The following is a 21,600-nucleotide window of genomic DNA, read 5'->3' on the forward strand; positions in this document are numbered from 1 at the left end:
CGAAACATACTTGGCTCATGTGAAGGATGCAGAGAAGGAATCCTTAAGAATTGAGGATATTCCAGTATTTAAAGATTTTCCCGATGTGTTTCCAGATGAATTACCTGGACTACCTCCAGATCGAGAGACCGAGTTCATGATTGATTTGGTTCCTAGAGCGGAACCAGGTGATAAGTGGCATTTTATACCACTTAGAGCGTCTCATAACGGCTTGAATTGGTGTTTTGAACTCGAGTATTTTGTGTATTTGATTGACGTGTTTTTGAGTGTTTTTACATTTCAGGGTATAACTTGCTTAGATAGGTGGATTTCATCAAAATAAGCTTAAGGAAGTGCTTGGAATAAGTCCCGAGTTGATGTACGAAGAATTCAGCAAAAACAGAAGCAAAAATAGGAATTTTCCAGAAGTGATGCAGGCACCCGCCTGATGGGAGCAGGCGACTGCCTGGTAGCAGGCGCCCACCTGGAAGAAGGAGGCGGCTGCCTGGGTGCGGATTTTCAAAATCTGGATTTTATAATTCTATTATGATTGGACTTCTGCGGACGCTGGTTCTTTTGGGTTACTAAATAAACCTTTTGGGAAGACGTTTTCTTCATTGAAGATAATCGAGAGCGAAGGTAAGATGATTTAGAAGACCGTTTTAGCACGCAACAATGAAGAAGAGGAAGCATACGTTTATCTTGTGATTCTTTTAATTCGTTGTAACAGTGGATGCTAGTTTTCTTTATGCTTTGAACCTTAATACTCTTGTGATGTACTTCATTATTTATTAAGTATTTTTATTAGTTTATATCGTTGTGTTATTATCATGCTTTCATATGAACCCATCGTGACGATGAGTTCTATTATGGGCTAATCGTGATCATGGGATCCTAACGGATTTACTATAGATTTCTTTAGTTAATTGTTTAATACCTTGGTATGTGGTGATTGTATGATATCTAGCATAGGTTGTGCTTATTCATCTTATGTGTGTCGCGAATATGTAAGATAGCCTGTTAATCTCTTGTGAAGCGACAGTGAATCTTGAGATTTAGAACTTGCCATGCTAGCATAGGTTCGTGTATTGTATGCATGATTATTGGGTAACTCTAACCGTTTTACTTGCCCTGTGTAATAATAATGAATAACTTGCGCTTAAATCATTATGTTGTCAAATTCTGTAGACATATAGGGTCTCAATATAATTGATGCCTATTCAACTTCTATCTTAATTGTGGATGCTTGGTAGAATGGTATTTGTACAATGAAAGTTGGCATCTATCAGTTTCATGTGTTCGATTAATATCATCACCATTACATGCTAAGGGTAATAACAATGACTATTGAATGAAGTAGTAATGAAGTTATGATCTCATGTGTGTTTAATATTGTTAAATTAAGTGTTTAATTCTCGTAGTTAATATTAGTTAATCAATCTTAATTGTTATTGTTTTGACATTGAAGAATAATCATACATTGGTGAGTAAGTGTTAGTTAGATATAATTAATCAGAGTCTCTGTGGGAACGAACTAGAAATCATTCTATATTACATGCGAACGCGTATACTTGCATGATTTATTTAGCGCATGCTTTGTGCCTAACAAGTTTTTGGCGCCGCTGACGGGGACTCGGTGTTAATTTGTTTAGTTTATGTACTTGCCATCAGTGGTCATTAGGATTCATTGATTGAGACTTGTTACTTACTGCTTCCGGTTGTGTTTCAGGTACTCTAGCGAGCATTTATGCAAACACGTTCTCGCACTCACAAGAGGAATCTAGATAAAGATGAGGAGACCGATACAGCTCTTGACTTTCCGGAGAAGATAGTTTTTGAAGATTCGGATAAAGAGAGTGAAAAGAAAGAACCTGAAACAATGGGTGATCGTATAGTTCAAGCTTATCCAGCTCTTATGGACTTTTCTCGGCCTAAAATTGATGACATTCAGTCAAGCATCATTCATCCGGCTATTCAGGCCAATACTTTTGAAATCAAGTCGGGCACTATTCAGATGGTGCAGAATTCTGTTTCTTTTGGAGGTGCTGTGACTGAAGACCCCAACATGCATCTCGGGAATTTTGTCGAGATCTATAGTACTTTCAAATATAATGGTGTTACTAATGAGGCTATTAAGTTGAGGCTTTTCCCATTCTCTCTGAGGGATAAAGCTAAGGACTGGTTACATTCTTTACCAGTTGGGTCCATCACTACTTGGGAAGATCTTGGGCAAAAGTTTCTGGTGAAGTTCTATCCAATGGCCAAGGCTGCAGCTATGAGGAGTGCTCTTACTCAGTTTGCACAGCAATAAGGAGAATCTATGTGTGAAGCTTGGGAGCGCTACAAGGAGATGTTGAGAAAGTGTCCACATCATGGTATGCCTGACTGGATAGTGATCACTGGTTTCTACAATAGTTTGGGGGCCCAATCTCGGCCCATGCTCGATGCAGCTTCTGGAGGCGCCTTGTGGGCCAAAAGCTATATCGAGGCCTATAATCTCATTGAAACTATGGCTGCAATCGAGTATCAAAATCCAACTCAAAGGATGATTCCTGGGAAGGTATCAGGTATTCTGAAAGTTGATGCAGCTGCAGCTATTGCAGCGCAGCTTCAGGTGCTGTCTATGAAGGTTGATTCTTTAGCCAACTATGAAGTAAATCAAATAGCTAGTGTCTGTGAGCTTTGTGCAGGCTCTCATGCTACGGATCAGTGTTCTCTTGTTAATGAATCTGTTCAGTATGTGAAAAAATTTCAGCGACCGCAACAGCCTGTGCCCGCTACTTATCATCCTAATAACAGAAATCATCCCAATCTCAGCTGGAGCAATAATCAGACTGATGTTCAGCAACCCTATCAGCAAGCTACAAGTAAACAGTTTAATCCACCTGGATTCCAGTAACCTCAGCAATTTGCTGAAAGGAAATCATATCCTCAACAAGGAGGTGTTGCTCCACCTTCTAGTGTTGATTTTGAGGAGTTAAAGCTGTTGTGCAAAAGTCAGGCTGTTTCGATCAAGACCTTGGAAAATCAAATTGGACAAATAGCCAATGCCTTGCTCAATCATCAACCTGGCACACTTCCCAGCAATACCGAAGTGCCAGGCAGGAAGGAAGCTAAAGAGCAAGTCAAAGCTGTCACCTTAAGGTCTAGAAAAGTCGCTGATGCTGAAAAAGCAAAAGATGGAGAAGTTGAAGTTGTTGATGAAGAAGAAAAGCAAAAGGAGAAAGAGGGGGAACCAAGGAAGACTACTGTTGAACACACTTTGCCTGAGGGTAATACAGGGGAGAAACAGCTCTATCCTCCACCACCTTTTCCTAAGTGATTGCAAAAACAAATGCTGGATAAGTAATTTGGTAAGTTTCTGGAGGTGTTCAAGAAACTTCACATTAACATACCTTTCGCTGAGGCTCTGGAGCAAATGCCTAGTTATGCGAAATTCATGAAAGGTATTCTTTCAAGGAAGGTGAAACTGGATGATCTTGATACTGTTGCTCTGACGGAAGAGTGCAGTGTTGTGCTGCAACAAAAGTTACCTCCAAAGCTTAAGGATCCAGGTAGCTTCACCATTCCTTGCACCATTGGAAAGTTGTCATTTGACAGGTGCCTTTGCGATTTGGGAGTAAGCATCAATCTGAAGCCGTTGTCTATCTTCAAAAAGCTGAATTTGCCTGATCCGAAGCCCACCTACATGTCTCTACAATTGGCTGATCGTTCGATTACATACCCACGAGGCATCGTGGAGGACGTGCTAGTAAAAGTGGACAAGCTCATCTTTCCTGCAGATTTTGTCATTCTAGATTTCGAGGAAGATAAGAAGATTCCCATAATCTTGGGAAGTCCTTTCTTGGCTACAGGCCATACCTTGATAGATGTGCAAAAAGGTGAACTCACTATGAAGGTGCAAAATCAAGATGTGACATTCAATGTGTTCAATGCGATGAAATTCCCTACGGAAGATGAGGAGTGCTTTAAGGTGTATTTGGTTCATTCTGCAGTTATTTCATAAGTTGATCATGTGCTAAGGTCTGATGCCTTAGAAAAAGCCTTATTGGGGGATTTTGACAGTGAAGATGACGAAGGCAATGAGCAGTTACAATAGCTGAATGCTTCTCCTTAGAAACGAAAGCTAGACATGCCATTTGAATCTCTGGGAAATACTGATCTCAAGAATGCTGAGGGAAAGCTCAAACCATCTATTGAGGAAGCACCTACTTTGGAGTTTAAACCATTGCCTGAACACTTGAGGGTATGCTTTTTTAGGTGATGCATCTACTTTACCCATTATTATTGCATCTGACCTTTCAGGAAGTGATGAGGACAAGCTCTTGAGGATTTTGAGAGAATTCAAATCAGCCATCAAATGGACTATAGCAAATATAAAAGGGATCAGCCCTTTGTACTGCATGCATAAAATTCTGCTAGAGGAAGGTAGCAAGCCAACTGTTGAGCAACAGCGAAGGCTTAATCCTATCATGAAAGAAGTGGTGAAGAAAGAAATTCTAAAGTGGCTGGATGCAGGAATCATATATCCTATTTCTGACAGTTCTTGGGTGAGCCCCGTGCAATGTGTATCTAAGAAATGAGGTATTACTGTGGTAGCAAATGAGAAGAACGAGCTCATCCCCACTCGAACAGTCACATGATGGAGGGTATGCATGGACTACAGAAAGTTGAATAAAGCCACGAGGAAGGATCACTTCCCTCTTCCATTTATTGATCAGATGCTTGACAGGTTGGCTGGTCATGAGTATTATTGTCTTCTGGATGGCTATTCGGGATACAATCAGATTTGCATTGCACCAGAAGATCAAGAGAAGACTATTTTCACTTGTCCATTTGGCACGTTTACTTTTTGCAGAGTTTCTTTTAGCTTATGTGGTGCACCTGCCACTTTTTAGAGATGCATGATGGCGATTTTCTCTGATATGATTGGAAATAATGTCGAAGTGTTCACGGACAATTTCTCTGTCTTTGGACATTCGTATGATAAATGTTTGAATAATCTCCATTTGGTGCTCAAAAGGTGTGTGGAAACCAATCTAGTGCTCAATTGGGAAAAATGTCACTTCATGGTGCATCAAGGCATCATTCTTGGGCACAAGGTCTCTAGTAAAGGTCTTAAGGTGGATAAAGCCAAGGTGGGCGTCATTGAAAATCTTCCGCCACCTATTTCTGTGAAAGGAATCTGTAGCTTTCTTGGTCATGCGGGTTTTGAACGGCGTTTCATCAAGGACTTCTCTAAGATATCTAAGCCGTTGTGCAACTTGCTCGAGAAAGATGTGCCTTTCAAATTTGATGATGAATGTTTGGCAGCATTCGAGACTCTCAAGAAGAGTTTAGTCACCACACCAGTTATTACGGCACCTGATTGGAGAGAACCTTTTGAGATGATGTGTGATGCAAGTGATTACCCAGTGGGAGCAGTTCTTGGACAGCGAAGGAATAATATCTTTCATGTGGTCTACTATGCTAGTAAGACGCTAAATGGAGCCCAAATGAACTACACCACTACTGAGAAGGAGCTCTTGGCTATAGTTTTTGGTTTCGAAAAATTTCAATCTTATCTACTTGGGACAAAGGTGACAGTGTTCACTGATCACGCTGCCATCCGCTATCTGGTCTCAAAGAAGGATTCGAAGCCTAGACTTATTCGATGGGTTCTCTTGCTACAGGAATTCGAGTTAGAGATAAAGGATCGAAAAGGTACTGAAAATCAAGTAGATGACCATCTCTCTAGATTGGAGAATCCCGAGTCTACTTCACATGATAAGATATTGATTAACGAATCTTTTTCGGATGAGCAGTTGTTCGCAATTCAAGACGAAGAGCCATGGTTCGCAGACATTGTGAACTATCTTGTTAGCAATATAATGCCTCCTAATATGAATGCGGCTCAAAAGAAGAAGTTTCTGCATGAGGTGAAGTGGTACATGTGGGATGAACCATATTTGTTTAGACAAGGAGCTGACCAGATCATCAGGAGATGTATCCCATTCTGTGAGACGGAGGGATATTACGAGACTGTCATTCCACAGTTTATGGTGAACATTATGGTGGTGAAAAGAAAGCAGCTCGTATTCTTCAAGCAGGTTTTTTCTGGCCTACATTGTTTAAGGATACACATCAGTTCGTTTTAAGGTGTGATCGTTGCCAAAGAGTTGGGAATTTTACCAGAAAGGATGAGATGCCTTTAAATATGATGCTTGAAGTTGAGGTCTTCGATGTTTGGGGAATCGATTTCATGAGACCGTTTATCTCGTCCTGCAATAATCAGTACATCTTGCTGGCAGTTGATTATGTCTCGAAATGGGTATAAGTCAAAGCTCTACCGACTAATGATGCAAAGGTAGTGTTGAGTTTTCTTCATAAGCAGATATTCACAATGTTTGGAATGCCACGAGTTATCATAAGTGATGAAGGGTCGCATTTCTGCAATCTTAAGTTCACTTCTATGATGCAACGCTATAATGTGAATCATCGCATTGCTACTGCCTATCATCCGCAAACTAATGGTCAAGCTGAAGTGTCTAATAGAGAGATCAAGCGCATTCTAGAGAAGGTCCTTTGTCTGTCAAGGAAAGATTGGTCTTTGAAGCTCGATGAAGCTGTTTGGGCTTATAGAACAGCATACAAGACTCCACTTAGGATATCCCCGTTTCAACTTGTCTATGGTAAGGGATGTCATTAACTGCGGAGTTTGAGAATAAGGCTTATTGGGCATTGAAGAAGTTAAACATTGATCTAGATGTAGTTGGGAAGAAGCGAATGCTTTAGTTAAATAAACTTGATGAATTTCGACTTCAAGCGTACGAAAATAACAAAATGTATAAGGAAAAGGTAAAAATGTGGCATGACAGGAAGCTATCGCCTAAGTCATTCATGTCGGGGCAACAAGTTCTTCTATTCAACTCTCGTCTCCGACTTTTTCCTGGAAAGTTAAAATCAAGGTGGTCTGAACCATTTATCGTAAAAAATGTGTTTCCACATGGAGCGGTGGAGATTTTTTAGAACAATCTGGGCCAAGCATTCAAAGTAAATGGTCAAAGATTGAAGCACTATTATGGGGATACGGGAAATCGTGAAGTGGTTAGTGTCGTTTTATTGTCATCTTGATCGCATTACTCTACGTCAAGCTAATGACGTAAAAGAAGCGCTTCTTGGGAGGCAACACAAGATATGAGACCATAGGACACCTTAGAATTTAGCACTTTATCCAAAAACCCAAAAAAAAATCAGAAAAATATTGGCAGAAATTTTTTTCCAGAGACCTTGTAGGCGCCCACCTGCTGGTGCCAGGCGACCGCCTGCGCCCCTGAATTTTAAAAAATTCATTTTCAGCCTATAAAAAAACAAAAACACAAAACAAAAACCACAGCAGCATATCACCACTAACCCACGATTTTACCCCCCATACTTAGCCACAATCCCCACTCATAATCAAATTCAAACCCTAATCTTGCTATATATATACATACAACCTCTCCATACACATCACATATACTTTCAACTCTACAAAATCTCTCCTACACACCAAACACTACTCTTTAACCCTTATTTTCAGTTCTAATGGCCCCAAAGAGATCACGAACTGTAGGGAGCAGCAGCACCATTCCGACTGCTGATTTTTCGAGGAACACTATTGCGAGGCCCCGATTGTTGGATGGGGCTGCTGAAGAAGAGTACACCAAGCTTCTGACTAAGCCTATTATGAGGGAGAGGGGGTTCTTGCCATCAGGGAGGGATGGTGATTTGTTACCGATGATTGCTGAGAAAGGATGGATTATATTCTGTGAGTCACCTGAGGCGGTTCCGATGAGTATCGTTCGCGAGTTCTATGCAAACGCCAAGGTTGATAAGAATGGGTTTTCTGTTGTTCGTGGGCTTACTGTTAATTATCAGCCCGAGGTGATTCGCGTGTTATTGAGCAGCGATAGAGGAAACCACATGAGGAGAATTGGAATGAAAAGTCCCCTGAGGACTTTGATATGGACTTGATTATTGCTACTCTTTGTTGGCCGGGCACAGTGTGGAAGTTCAAAAGGGGAACCAACGAGTATCATAATTTCCCTATTATCGTGATGAACAGGTATGCTCGTGCTTGGAATGCATTTATGTGTGCTAATATTCTTCCTTCTGTGCATGCATATGAGGTTACAGTGGAGAGGGCTAGGTTGTTATGGGGAATTCTGAATGAGGAATATTATGTGGACCTTGGTGAGTACATCTACCAAGGGATTTTGAAGTTTTTGAGGGGGAAGTCGCAGTATTCTATCCCGTATGCCTCTATTGTCACTAAGCTTTGCAAGGCATGTGGAGTCCAGTGGCCGTCTTATGGGCAGCTGCAGATGCCGGCCGCTCCTATTGATTCATCAACGTTGAATGCGATGCAGAAGTGGACGGGTGGAGAGCCCGAGTCACATGGTTTGGGATATCACATTCCAGGAGGAGTTCCAGCAGTTGGTGCTACCATGGCTAGGCCCAGTCAGGCTCAGGGAGAGGCAGGTCCTTCGAGAGCCCAGGGAGGAGATGGTTCGGGATTGGCTGATGTCCAGTACAGGAGGCTTTCCAGGATGATGGATGCGATGTATGAGTCGTAGAGTCGGTTTGTACAGGAGCTCACCTAACCACTTGGGAATGCAATTAGAGGCCTTGGAGCTGACATCCAGTGGCCCGTTTATGGTGAGGATTCTGCTTATCCACCTCCTGACACTCCACCCTCTGAGGGTGATGATGATGATGATGATTCTTCTGAGTAGGTATACCCTGTGTTCCTTTCTATTACCTTCACCGGGGACAGTGAAGATTTTAAGTTTGGGGGTGGTAGTTAAGGAACATATTTATGTGTGTGTCATGTAGTTGCATTTGCATTTTAGTTTAGTTCATATAGTTGCATATTTTTTCCATATAGTTTTTTTTATATAGTTTTTTTTATTTTATAGCTTTATTTATCATGTCATATAGCTCATGCATATACCATGATCCCTTTGTGTTACTTTACTGATTAATATGTGATATTGATGCGAGTGTAGTGATAGCGTTAGAGTGATGTTGAATCTTGTTAGGTTGGCATGCATGCTAGAAACACTTGTAATTTCACTAAGTCTTAGAGTATGCTTAAAGACTAGATTGTTGTCAGGGTTTGATGGTTTTTGAGGTTAATCTATTGCTTATGCTTAGAATGCATGATAGGCTCTTAATGATAAAAGACATGAAAAGATAAAAATTGGAAAAAATTGGAATTCATTGCTAGGTGTGGCTAGGCGTCAAATGGCTAGTAGCAGGCTCGTATTGTATACGAGTAGTCTAGGGTTGAGCAAGATGGAGCAAAACGCACTTGCTCAGAAATTGAAAAAAAAAGAGAAAAAAAAAGAAAAAAATGGTTAATGCACAATTGATCACGAGTGAGCTTTTTGGTGTTCGAGTTATTAAGTTCTTAGGGGACTTTGTGCCTAGTGATCTAAGGCTTTTATAGTCTGGGATCCGCTAACCTAACGCTCGCTAAATGGGTACCATTGCATAAGTCTTTTGTGGACCTCACTCATTGCACGACCAAATAAGCATTTATTTATGTGTTGAATAAAAGCATGATTCCGTAATAAACTCCAATAATCTTGAAGTGTTATAAGTCATTTTGTGTCTAGAATATATTCTTCGTATAAGGTTGTGATTGCCTTGAGGATAATTAAGTTATAGTGATTGATCTAGTTTCGAAGCATATCTGTAAGCATTCGCACACACCACGTTTCTAGTTGTATGTTAGCTTGCATGATTTGATTGATCTTTAGTCTCCTAATTGCATTTGTTGATATGTCATGTGTTGGTTGGTTTAGTCATCGCGATGGGGATCGTTGCATTCATATAGTTTGCATTCATGCATGTTTTATTCTGAGTTTGAGTCTGTGTTGCTTGAAGACAAGCATCGATTTAAGTTTGGGGGTGTGATAAGTGGCATTTTATACCACTTAGAGCGTCTCATAACGGCTTGAATTGGTATTTTAAACTCGAGTATTTTGTGTATTTGACGCGTTTTTAAGTGTTTTTGCATTTCAGGGTATAACTTGCTTAGATAGGTGGATTTCATCAAAATAAGATTAAGTGCTTGGAATAAGTCCCGTGTTGATGTGCGAAGAATTCAGAAAAAATAAGAATTTTCCAGAACTGATGCAGGCGCCCTCCTGATGGGAGCAGGTGACCTTCTAGTAGCAGGCGCCCGCCTGGAAGAAGGAGGCGGCCGCCTGGGTGCGGGTTTTCAGAATCTGGATTTTATAATTCTATTACGATTGGACTTCTGCGGACGCTGGTTCTTTTGGGTTACTATATAAACCTTTTGGGAAGACATTTTCTTCATAGAAGATAACCGAGAGCGGAGGCAAGAAGACTGAAAAGACCGTTTTAGCACGCAACAACGAAGAAGAGGAATCATACGTTTATCTTGTGATTCTTTTAATTCGTTATAACAGTGGATGCTAGTTTTCTTTATGCTTTGAACCTTAATACTCTTGTGATGTACTTCATTATTTATTAAGTATTTTTATTAGTTTATATCGTTGTGTTATTATCATGCTTTCATATGAACCCATGGTGACGATGAGTTCTATTATGGGTTAATCATGATCATGGGATCCTAACGAATTTACTATGGATTTCTTTAGTTAATTGTTTAATACCTTGGTATGTGGTGATTGTATGATATCTAGCATAGGTTGTGCTTATTCATCTTATGTGCGTCACGAACATGTAAGATAGTGACAAGTGGCATTTTATACCACTTAGAACGTCTTATATGGCTTGAATTGATGTCTTGAAATCAAGTTTTTTGTGTATTTGATGCATTTTTCTAGTGTTTTTGCATTTCAGGGTATAACTTGCGTATGTAGGAAGAATTCATAAAAATAAGCCTAGGGAAGTACTTGGAATCGGTTGCGTGAAGTTATGCGAAGAAATCGGCAAAATCAGGTCCAGAACGAAGAATTTTCCAGAAGTGTCCCAAGCGCCCGCCTAAAGATCTGGGGCGGCCGCTTAGAAGCTGAGGCGCCCGCCTGGGAAGCTGGGGCGGCCGCCTGGGGTCGAGATTTTTAATTCTGCTTTTTATAATTCGTGTTCAAGTGGACTTCTGAGATGACTGATTCTTGTGGACTTCTATATAAGTAATCTTCAGAGACATTTCACGATATGAAGTAACAAGCAAGGAGCAAGGAGAGAAGATTAAGAAGACCGTTTTAGCACACCACAACGAAGAAGATGAAGCATACGATTTCTTATGATTCTTTTATTCGTTGTAATAGTGGATGCTAGTATTCTTTACTTTGAACCTATTTACTCTTGTAACGTACTCTGGTTTTAATAAGTATTTTATTAGTTTATATTGTCGTGTTATTATCATGTTTTCATATGAACCCATGGTGATGATGAGTTCTATCATGGGCTAATCATGATCATGGGGTCATAGCGGATTTACTATGGGTTTCTCTAGTTAATTGTTTAATACCTTGGTCTGTGATGATTGTATGATATCTAGCATAGGTTGTGCTTATTCGTCTTATGTGCGTCACGAACATATAAGATAGCCTATTAATATCTTGTGAAGCGACAGTGAATCTTGAAATTTAGAACTTGCCATGCTAGCATAGGTTCATGTATGTGTATGCATGATTAGTGGGTAACTCTAACCGTTTTACTTGCCCTGTGTAATCATAATGAATAACTTGCGCTTAAATCGTTATGTTGTCAAATTCTGTAGACATATAGGGTCTCAACATAATTGATGCATATTCAACTTCTATCTTAATTGTGGATATTTGGTAGAATGGTACTAGTACAATAAAAGTTGGCTTTTATCAGTTTCGTGTTGTTCGATTAATATCATCACTGTTACATGCTAAGGGTAATAACAATGACTATTGAAGGAAGTAGTAATGAAGTTATGATCTCATGTGTGTTTAATAATGTTAATTCAAGTAATAGTTTAAGTGTGTTATTCTCATAGTTAATTGTAGTTAATAATTAGTTAATCAACCTTAAGTGTTATTGTCTTGACATTGAGAAGTAAACATACATTGGTGAGTGAGTGTTAATTGAACATAATTAGTCAGAGTCTCTGTGGGAACGAACTAGAAATCATCCTATATTACTTGTGAACGCGTATACTTGCGTGAATTATTAGCGCATGTTTTGTGCCTAACAAATAGCCTGTTAATCTCTTGTGAAGCGACAGTGAATCTTGAGATTTAAAACTTGCCATGCTAGCATAGGTTCGTGTATTGTATGCATGAATAGTGGATAACTCTAACCGTTTTACTTGCCCTGTGTAATCATAATGAATAATTTGCGCTTAAATCGTTATATTGTCAAATTCTGTAGACATATAGGGTCTCAACATAATTGATGCCTATTCAACTTCTATCTTAATTGTGGATGCTTGGTAGAATGGTATTCGTACAACGAAAGTTGGCGTCTATCAGTTTCGTGTGTTCGATTAATATTATCACCATTACATGCTAAGGGTAATAACTGTAATAACCCCAAATTTTGGAATTTTTGAAACTCTTATGAATAGTGTTTTGCTGAATAAGAAAACTTTTCATGCCACACTATGTAGGGGTTCTTTTATTGATCTTCAGGGATATTATTAGTACTCTATGTGGCATATAAGTGTATGTAAAGATCGTCAGAATCCAAATCCGGACACTTTGATTTTTCCCAGAAATCTACCAGATACAGAAAGAATTGAGTATAAGGTAACAGAATAAAAAGGATTTAAATTCAAGGATTATAAGAGAGGATCATAAAAAGGAAAATAATGTATTGAGAAAGGTTAAGGAAACCGAAGTAATAAGATCCCGGGTATGATCCCTCAAACGATAAACGAAAATGAAAGTTAAGCGAACCGTATAACAGATCAGCGGTCATTAGCCAAATAATTAAAAGCTAATCAAAGAGATTAGAGGGGATGATGTCATCAAACCAATGAGAAGAGGGCAAGTAAGGGATGATGACATAACAAGGTGACATAAGCATGACATAAGGGGGAAGGAGGTGTGGTTGATTTAAAACCACACAAAGTTCATGGTTAAAAAGGTAATTAACCAAAATCAAGCTAAAAACAACCAACCAACAATCATTTCACCCAAAACACAAAGATCATTTCATTTTCTTCACCTTGCTCTCGGCTTCTTCTTCTTTTCCAAAGCAAGAAAGTCAAAATCATAGTTCCAAGCTTTGTTAAATTACAAGGTAATTATCTAAGACTCCTTATGCATAGTTATGAATATCCTATAAGTTTGAGCTCCTAAATCATCCACAATCTCTTCCTAAAAATCATGGAAGAAGATGGTGAATAGTGTTTTTCAAGAACTAAATTTTTTGTTCTTGAAGTTTTGTTTAGATTAAGCTTGGATAAGGACTTTAAGGGTGATTCCAAGCCATTCTCTTGATTCTCCACTCTCCAAGGAAGGTATAACCTCTCCAAACCCTAACTTTATTTGAGTAATTAGGTTTAGTTTTGTTTTTATAATTCATGAGAGGTTTGCTAGTTGTAAATGTAGAGATTAGTTGATTTTATGAAGTTTTTGGAGTGGTAGTTCTTGGATTGTTGATTAATGAACTTAAGTGTAGTTAAATTCAAGTTTAAGAATAAGTATAAATTGTTGATTTTGAGTTGTTGGGGCTGTTATGATGTAGCATGGATGGAGTTTTGATTGGGTTGTGATTGTGGATTGATTGTGGGTTGAATTGGAGTGTTTTAAATTTGGGAAATCGCGTAAATATAGCCGTCGTAATGTCCGATTTACTTTAGGCTGTTTTGTTCTTAACATTAGGACCTGAGAAATCCCTGCTAGGTTTTGACCATTGCCATGATTAGATATTTCATGTTACGAGCTTCGTTTTGATATGTGGTTTGTTTGATTCCGATGTACGGTTTAGGAGAAACGGCTGTTTTAAGTAACAACGTTTCGCGAACGAACCATTACCCCTCACCTTACTTTGAAACATAGGTTAAAGACCTTAAAGGACTAATTGGAGTATGAAACATTTATGTAAAGTGTAATAGGCAGTTGGTAAGACACTCGCGAAAGAATCGCCTTAAAACTCATAATGGTTAATTTATTAAAAATGGTGGAGCCGAGGGTACTCGAGCGACGTAAGTGAATCGTTAAGCGCAAAAGCAAGCGTTAGAGTCTAATTGGTTAAAGTCTAGATTCTTAAGCGGCTTTGGTTTAATTCCAACTTATATGTTGTTTATAGGTTACCAGACTCATCCCAGGCCTTTTACCACCCCCATTCGCTCAAGCAAGTTTTCTACCCGTATAACTTTGTTGTTGTGATGTATATGTGTATATGCATGATCTTGTGATAAATGCATATTTGTTATTAGCAAATTCTTGCGATATATTGGAGCATGTGATATGGTATATATGCATGCATGTTTCGTATTCTTGATTTATATATCTGTTGGTTCAAATGCTTATTAGTTGCATAATACCTATGCTAGAGATAAGCAGTAGTTGCGTATACCCTGAGTATAGGGGACCCAAAGGTGAACCCTTTTCTAAAACCGGGAGTAGATGTTCCCGAGTATATGATATATATATATATATATTTATATATATATATATATTGATATGGTTTTTAAAAACTATTAATCGAATAAGGTTTATTCGATAACTTTATATTATTTAATGAATGTTACTTGAATATTCATTCGAGGACTTATGACTCACTTTACATTATTTAAGGAATATTACTTGAATATTCATTCGAGGACTTATGACTCATTTTATATTATTTATTAAATATTATTTGAATATTCATTTGAGGACCTATGACTCCGATTATTTACTGAAATATATTCTTTATTTTATTAAAGAATAAGGCGTCGATAATCAAACTTATTTTTTATTATTCAAACAAAGATAGTACTTTTGTATAAGTATATCTTTGGTTATTTAATACTCATTTCAAGTATAAGTTTTACAACTTCTACTTCAAATTATTTTTATAAGGATTATCCTTATGGGAATATTATTTAAATAATAATATCCAGATATTTTCTAATATATTGGGACTGATTTATTTTATTAAATCAGCATTACTCCAAACATTCTTAAAAATGTTTTCGAGTCTTCAAAGTGATTTTTAAAAGTTAGAGCGGATCCCAAAACTCATTTTTATATATAAGATCTTCCTTTCAAGGGATTTAAATACTCGCTCAAAACCTGAGGAATCCGGCTCTGTGGTGTATTTTATATTCGCAACGTGGTTGCTCTTTTGAGACATCAATTTGATTACTTGCCCAATGTTCGGGAAGTAAGTCCATCTGATTGAGTCGGCATAAGCGACAGGCCGGGGTACGGTCTATGAAGGTGTAAGTGGCTGGGTAACAGTCCATCCACGCATGAGTGGCCGGGTAATGGTCTAGCGCGAGGTCCGAATGCGACCAGGGTGATGACCGGCGAGGAATTCATCCATCTACAGTAGAAAAGGTTACTTATTGGTATCTTTGCCTGATCAGCAAGATACTGGGTTTATGCCACAATTCTTTTCCTTTCCAAAAATTCATTGGATGTTACAAACTCTGTTCATACTTTACATGACAGAGGTTTTCAGGAAATGTATAAAGAGATATATATGTGGATATATATATATCGGGACTTAATGAAGTATATCATAACTTCATTTCATTCAATAATACTTCAAAGATTTAATCTATTCAAATCTTATCTTGTAGTCTCATCTATGTGATGAACTATTGAAAGCTCATTATATCTTGAACGGTGGTAGTTCAAGTAGTATTCGGATATAAGTATATTGGAGTATCTTGTAACTCATCTTTTAAACTTATATCTAGTAAATGATTATCTTGTGCATGTCAAAGATTTTCGGAAAAATGTTGAGACAAGGTTAGATATATGAGATCACCTTGCAACGATATTTTATACAGTTATAAACGGGAACTCTGTGTATATTATACATGTCAGAGGATTTCAAAGATTGTGAAAAGTATATATGTACATATATACTGAATATTTTGCGACTTGGTTGCGGTAAGATATCAAACTTGGTTCATTTCTTCTTGACCAAGACTTTCATGAGTACTATGAGAATGCTCATATATTGTAAATCATTATACATATTATTTTGGTGGGCTTGTTGCTCACCCTTACTTTCTTCTTTCATCACACAACATCAGCTAGACAAGATGAACAGGACCAAGCTTCCAATTCACAAGCGGTTAGAAAATGTTCCGCGGTTTTCTGGAAGCATTGATGCCGCCGTAGCTGAGGTAGGAGCTACCAATAGGCTAGGTTTTCAACTATTGATGAACCAGATTATGTATATTTATGAATTGTAATAATGGCAAAGAAATGTAAATTTATTCAGAAACCCTTTTAAGGTGTATAGGCATATAATTGTGGAATAAAACGACTTGTGATTATTTTTGGATATTCATCTCTGAGACTATAACTTGTGGTGTGTGTGTTTATGGTGGGGTCACAGTACAAAATAGTTGATTAATTATTAAGATTGGGTGTTATTAAGGGAAATGGAACTCGTGACAACCCGGATCCCCGACCCCGGATTTGGGGGTGTTACAATAACAATGACTATTGAATGAAGTAGTAATGAAGTTATGATCTCATGTGTGTTTAATATTGTTAAATCAAGTATTTAATTCTCGTAGTTAATATTAGTTAATCAACCTTAATTTTTATTGTCTTGACATTGAAGAATAATCATACATTGGTGAGTAAGTGTTAATTAGATATAATTAATCAGAGTCTCTGTGGGAACGAACTAGAAATCATTCTATATTACTTGCGAACGCGTGTACTTGCATGATTTATTTAGCGCATGCTTTGTGCCTAACACCAGTTTCGAAAGCTCCCTATCGAATGGCGCCTATCGAGATGAAGGAATTAGCGACGCAATTACAAGAATTGTTAGACAAAGGAGTAATTCGCCCAAGTGTATCCCCGTGGGGTGCACCAGTGCTATTCGTAAAAAAGAAAGATGGAATTATGAGTATGTGTATCGATTATCATGAGTTGAATAAGTTGATGATTAAGAATAAGTACCCTATATCGTGAATCGATGATTTATTTGATTACTTAAAAGGAGCTACTTGTTTCTCGAAGATTGATTTGAGATCTGGGCATCATCAACTAAAGATTAAAGCGAACGATATATCCAAGACGGTTTTTCGAACAAGATACGGGCATTATGAATTCTTGGTAATGGCGTTCGGTTTGACGAATGCGCCAGCTGCATTTATGGACCTCATGAATAGAGTGTTCAAGCAATATCTAGACAAGTTCGTAATAGTGTTTATTGATGATATCTTGATATACTCCAAGACGGAAGCCGAACATATGGAACATTTGAGAATCTCTTTGGGAATTTTAAGAAAAGAGAAGTTATACGCGAAGTTTTATAAGTGTGAATTTTGGCTAAAGGAAGTTCAGTTTCTTGGACATGTAGTTAACAATGAAGGTATTAAAGTTGATCCCGCAAAGGTAGAAGCTGTGATGAATTGGGATAGGCCAAAGACTCCTACGGAAGTAAGAAGTTTTCTCGGACTAGTAGGATATTATAGAATATTTGTGCAAGATTTTTTCTAAGATCGCTGTCCCATTGACTAAGTTGACAAGGAAGAACGAGAAGTTTATTTGGACAGACAAGTGCGAGGAAAGTTTTCAAGAGCTAAAGAAAAAGGTAGTAACCGCACCAGTATTGGTTCTACTTGATGAAAAAGGCGAGTTTGTCATCTACAGCGATGCTTTGTATAAAGGACTAGGTTGTTTGCTAATGCAACACGGGAAGGTAATAGCATATACATTAAGGCAGTTAAAGTCCCACGAACAGAAGTATCCTACGCATGATTTGGAATTAGCAACAATAATGTTTGCTCTTAAGATTTGGAGGCACTATTTATACGGAGAAAAGTGTGAGATTTATACGGATCACAAGAGCTTAAAGTATATCTTTACGCAAAAAGAACTAAACATGAGGAAAATGAAATGGTTGGAATTGATCAAGGATTACGACTATACGATAAGCTATCATCCTGGGAAGGCGAACGTTGTAGCGGATGCGTTGAGTCGCAACGAAAGGTTGAATGTGTTGACTTCATCTGAAGAGTTAATCAAGGAATTTGAAAAATTAGAAATAGAAGTACGAGTTCCAGAAGTTGCAAATTAAGCGATGTATGCGATGGCATTTCATCCAGAAATCTTGGAAAAGATTCGATGTTGTCAAGAACAAGTGATGAATCACGAAAAGGGAAAATTGACAGGAGAAGAAGTGAGAGCTCAAAAGGACGAAAAAGGAATATATCGCGTTGGCTCACGTATTTGGATTCCTAACGTTATGGAATTAAAGCACGAGATTTTGCACGAAGCGCATAACTCGAAATTTTTGATTCACCCTGGAAGTACGAAAATGTACAAGGATTTGAAAAAAAGTTATTGGTGGCCAAACATGAAAAAAAAATCGTGAAATGGATAAGTAAATGTTATACGTGTCAAAGAGTAAAGGCGGAACATCAGCGACCGAGTGGATTGGTTCAACCACTAGATATACTCGAATGGAAACAGGAGCATATTGCGATGGATTTCGTGGTAGGATTGCCAAAGACTAAGTCTAATCATGATACGATTTGGGTGATAGTCGATCGACTGACAAAATCCACGTATTTCTTGCCTATCAACGAAAGATTCTCATTGGAAAAGTTGGTCAAATTGTACTTGGATGAAATCGTAATGCGCCATGGAGTTCCAGTGTCTACCGTATCTGATAGAGACCCGAGATTTAACTCAATATTTTGGCGACAATTTCATGATCATTTGGGAATGAAGTTGAAAATGAGCACCGCGTATCATCCGCAGATAGACGGACAACGCGAAAGGACTATTCAAACGATTGAGGATATGCTGAGAACTTGTACATTGGATTTCGAAGGGAATTGGGACGATCATTTACCATTTATTGAGTTTTCCTACAACAACAGTTATCACGCGAGTATCAATATACCGCCCTATGAAGCGTTGTATGGAAGAAAATGTAGATCCCCTACCTATTGGGATGAAGTTGGCGAGCGTAAGCTGCTAGGCCCAGAATTAGTGCAATAAACGAAAGAGAAAGTGGAAGTGATTCGCAAAAGACTGATAGCTGCTCAAGATCGACAAAGAAAGTATGCAGACTAGAGCCGAAAGGATGTGCTACTCGAACCCGGAGACAAAGTGTTGTTAAAAATATCTCCGTGGAAAGGTTTAACCAGATTCGGGAAGAAAGGAAAGTTGAGTCCTAGGTATATTGGTTGATGAGATTTGTGATTTGATAACTTGTTGCTTGTGACCTTGTTTTGATTCGAATTTTGTGGTATGAATGGATGGTATGGCCACATTTAATTAGTTTAAGTCCTAATAAGGCTAGGATAAAAATCTAGATTATGCATGATGGCAATAAGTGGTTACATGTTGATTTCTTGGCTTGGTTCCATTATTTTGGTTCGAATTTTTGAGTTAAAAAGAAAGGAATAAGTTGTTTAGTTGTTTGGTTGTCAAGTTATTTGTTTGGTTTACTATGTATTTTGGTTCAAATTTTGGGTTTAAAAAGAAAAGGTTGAATCATTTCGATATAAGGTTATATAAAGGGTTGGAGTATTAAGGTATAGTGTGTTATGTGATGTCGTTGGGTCGTACTATGTGATTCGATGATTAATTGTAAATTTGGACTATACGAGTATATTATTTTTTATGCTATGAGAATATGGTCGAGTATATACTTGCTATGTGTTGTGTAAGTATACTATAATTATGCATGAGTATACGAGTTAAGTGTTATCGTGATATGGGGTAATCATTAGGCTTTCTGAGAAACGTCGGGTGTCGAGAAGTTGCTGATTAGGGATTCTGTTTTGGATTGTAGATCCGGATAGCGGAGGCATTGAGGATAGAAAAGGGAAAGGAATCCTAGGTGGCACCAGTTCAGTTTCAGTAAAGCAGGAAAGCGATTTGAGGCAAGTAACTCTGCCTTCTCTTGTGAATTGTTTATAGAGAGGAAATTATTGATGCCATATTAAATAGAGGCTTTTTATTGCAATTGTGATATACCTGTTATTGATTTTGAGAAACCCTGATATTGTTCTTTTGACAATTTGATATCAGACCCTGTTCGATCCTTTATAGTAACCCTGTTGATTCATACCCTGATTATTGCATTATTTCTTTTGTTATCTTATGATACCGTAAACCCTACAAGAACTTTTACATTCTTCTTTGCTTAATGTCTTAATCAATCCAAATTATTCGTTGACCCGTGAACCCTGTCATGAGTTGATTGTTGAAACTCTTTTGAATTAAAATTAGTTAACCTTGTTTATCATTTGATCCAGTTCCTTTGGATTGATCCCTGTTTACGCTTTATCCGTTCACTTTACTTGAAATCTTGAATTGAACTTAAGAATGATTTTCGACTTGATTGAGTCCAAATGATTTCACATTCTTGGTAATGTTAAAATGAATTAGTTAACTTTTTTCCTTTTTCCAATACAAAGGTTTTCCAAACAAATTCCTGATGGATTGGATAGAGACGTAAGAGGCTAGTGGGACTAGTCCAGTCACATAAGAGGCTAGCAGGGCTACTCCAATATAAGGCTATAATGTCATAGGTACCATAACGACCAGATATAGGTCGGTACGGGCTAATCACCTGTATTATAATTTAAAGATGGATATTCCAAATAAGGGTTCCCTTATATTCTATAAAGATGAATATATTTATATACTTTGAGCAGTTGCTCCTTATTCTTTAAAAGATGAAATGAAATGAAATGGAACAACTCGAGTCTTCGTTTTGATTGTAATGTTGTGAACCCTGTCACTTTACGTTGATGATAAGATTCAAAGTTTGATGGTTTGTTTCCATATGTTGCGAAACACTTCAAAGTCCTGCTAATGATTTGTGATGAATGTCGACTTTCATCCGATCTTGAGTCTTGATTCCTGAAAGCCCAAATCTTTCTTCATAACCCTTTAATAGTCAGAAATAGAAATCTGCCACCTAGATATTTAAAGTAGAATGCCTCGTACGTTGATATTGATATTGTTACTGCATTATAGAACTGTTTATATAGTTACTTGCTGAGCTTCTTTGCTCATATATTTTGCTAACCCTGGCAGTTAAGACAGAAGATGGCCAGACTTAGGCGCACCGCTCGCCAGAGCGTTCCTGGCGGTCCCTACCGTGTCGTAGGTTTCCAGGTGCCATAGCAGGTAGCTGTGTGTGTGTGAGCAAGCGTATGAGTAGGGCTGCACAAAGGTCAAAAACCGGACCGGACCGACCCGGACCGGATCGAAGACCGGATTTTTTCAGAATTAAGTACCGAGGACCGGATCGGAAAAACCCGGATTGGACCGGGTCCGGACCGGTTTGGACCGGTTTAATTAATATTTACATAAAAAAGTTATTTATATAATTTTTTTAATTTTTTTTTTCAAATTTATATACATTAAAATTTCTGTTACTTGGTACATCAATAAAAAATTAAAAGTAAGTACACATTTTATTATTTTAAAAGTAAATATAAAATTTTAAGAGTACGAATATCAATATTTTATTACA

General features: G+C 38.0%; 1 non-coding gene across 1 annotated transcript; it reads right to left on the reverse strand.

Moving 5' to 3' along the window:
* Positions 1–2,251: 2,251 nt before the first annotated feature.
* Positions 2,252–2,358, reverse strand: LOC141663464 (small nucleolar RNA R71). Its single transcript, XR_012551533.1, has one exon. It is a non-coding gene; the product is annotated as a small nucleolar RNA R71 (small nucleolar RNA).
* Positions 2,359–21,600: the final 19,242 nt, after the last annotated feature.

Source organism: Apium graveolens, chromosome 5, assembly GCF_009905375.1.
Source record: "Apium graveolens cultivar Ventura chromosome 5, ASM990537v1, whole genome shotgun sequence".
NCBI classification, from domain to species: domain Eukaryota; kingdom Viridiplantae; phylum Streptophyta; class Magnoliopsida; order Apiales; family Apiaceae; genus Apium; species Apium graveolens.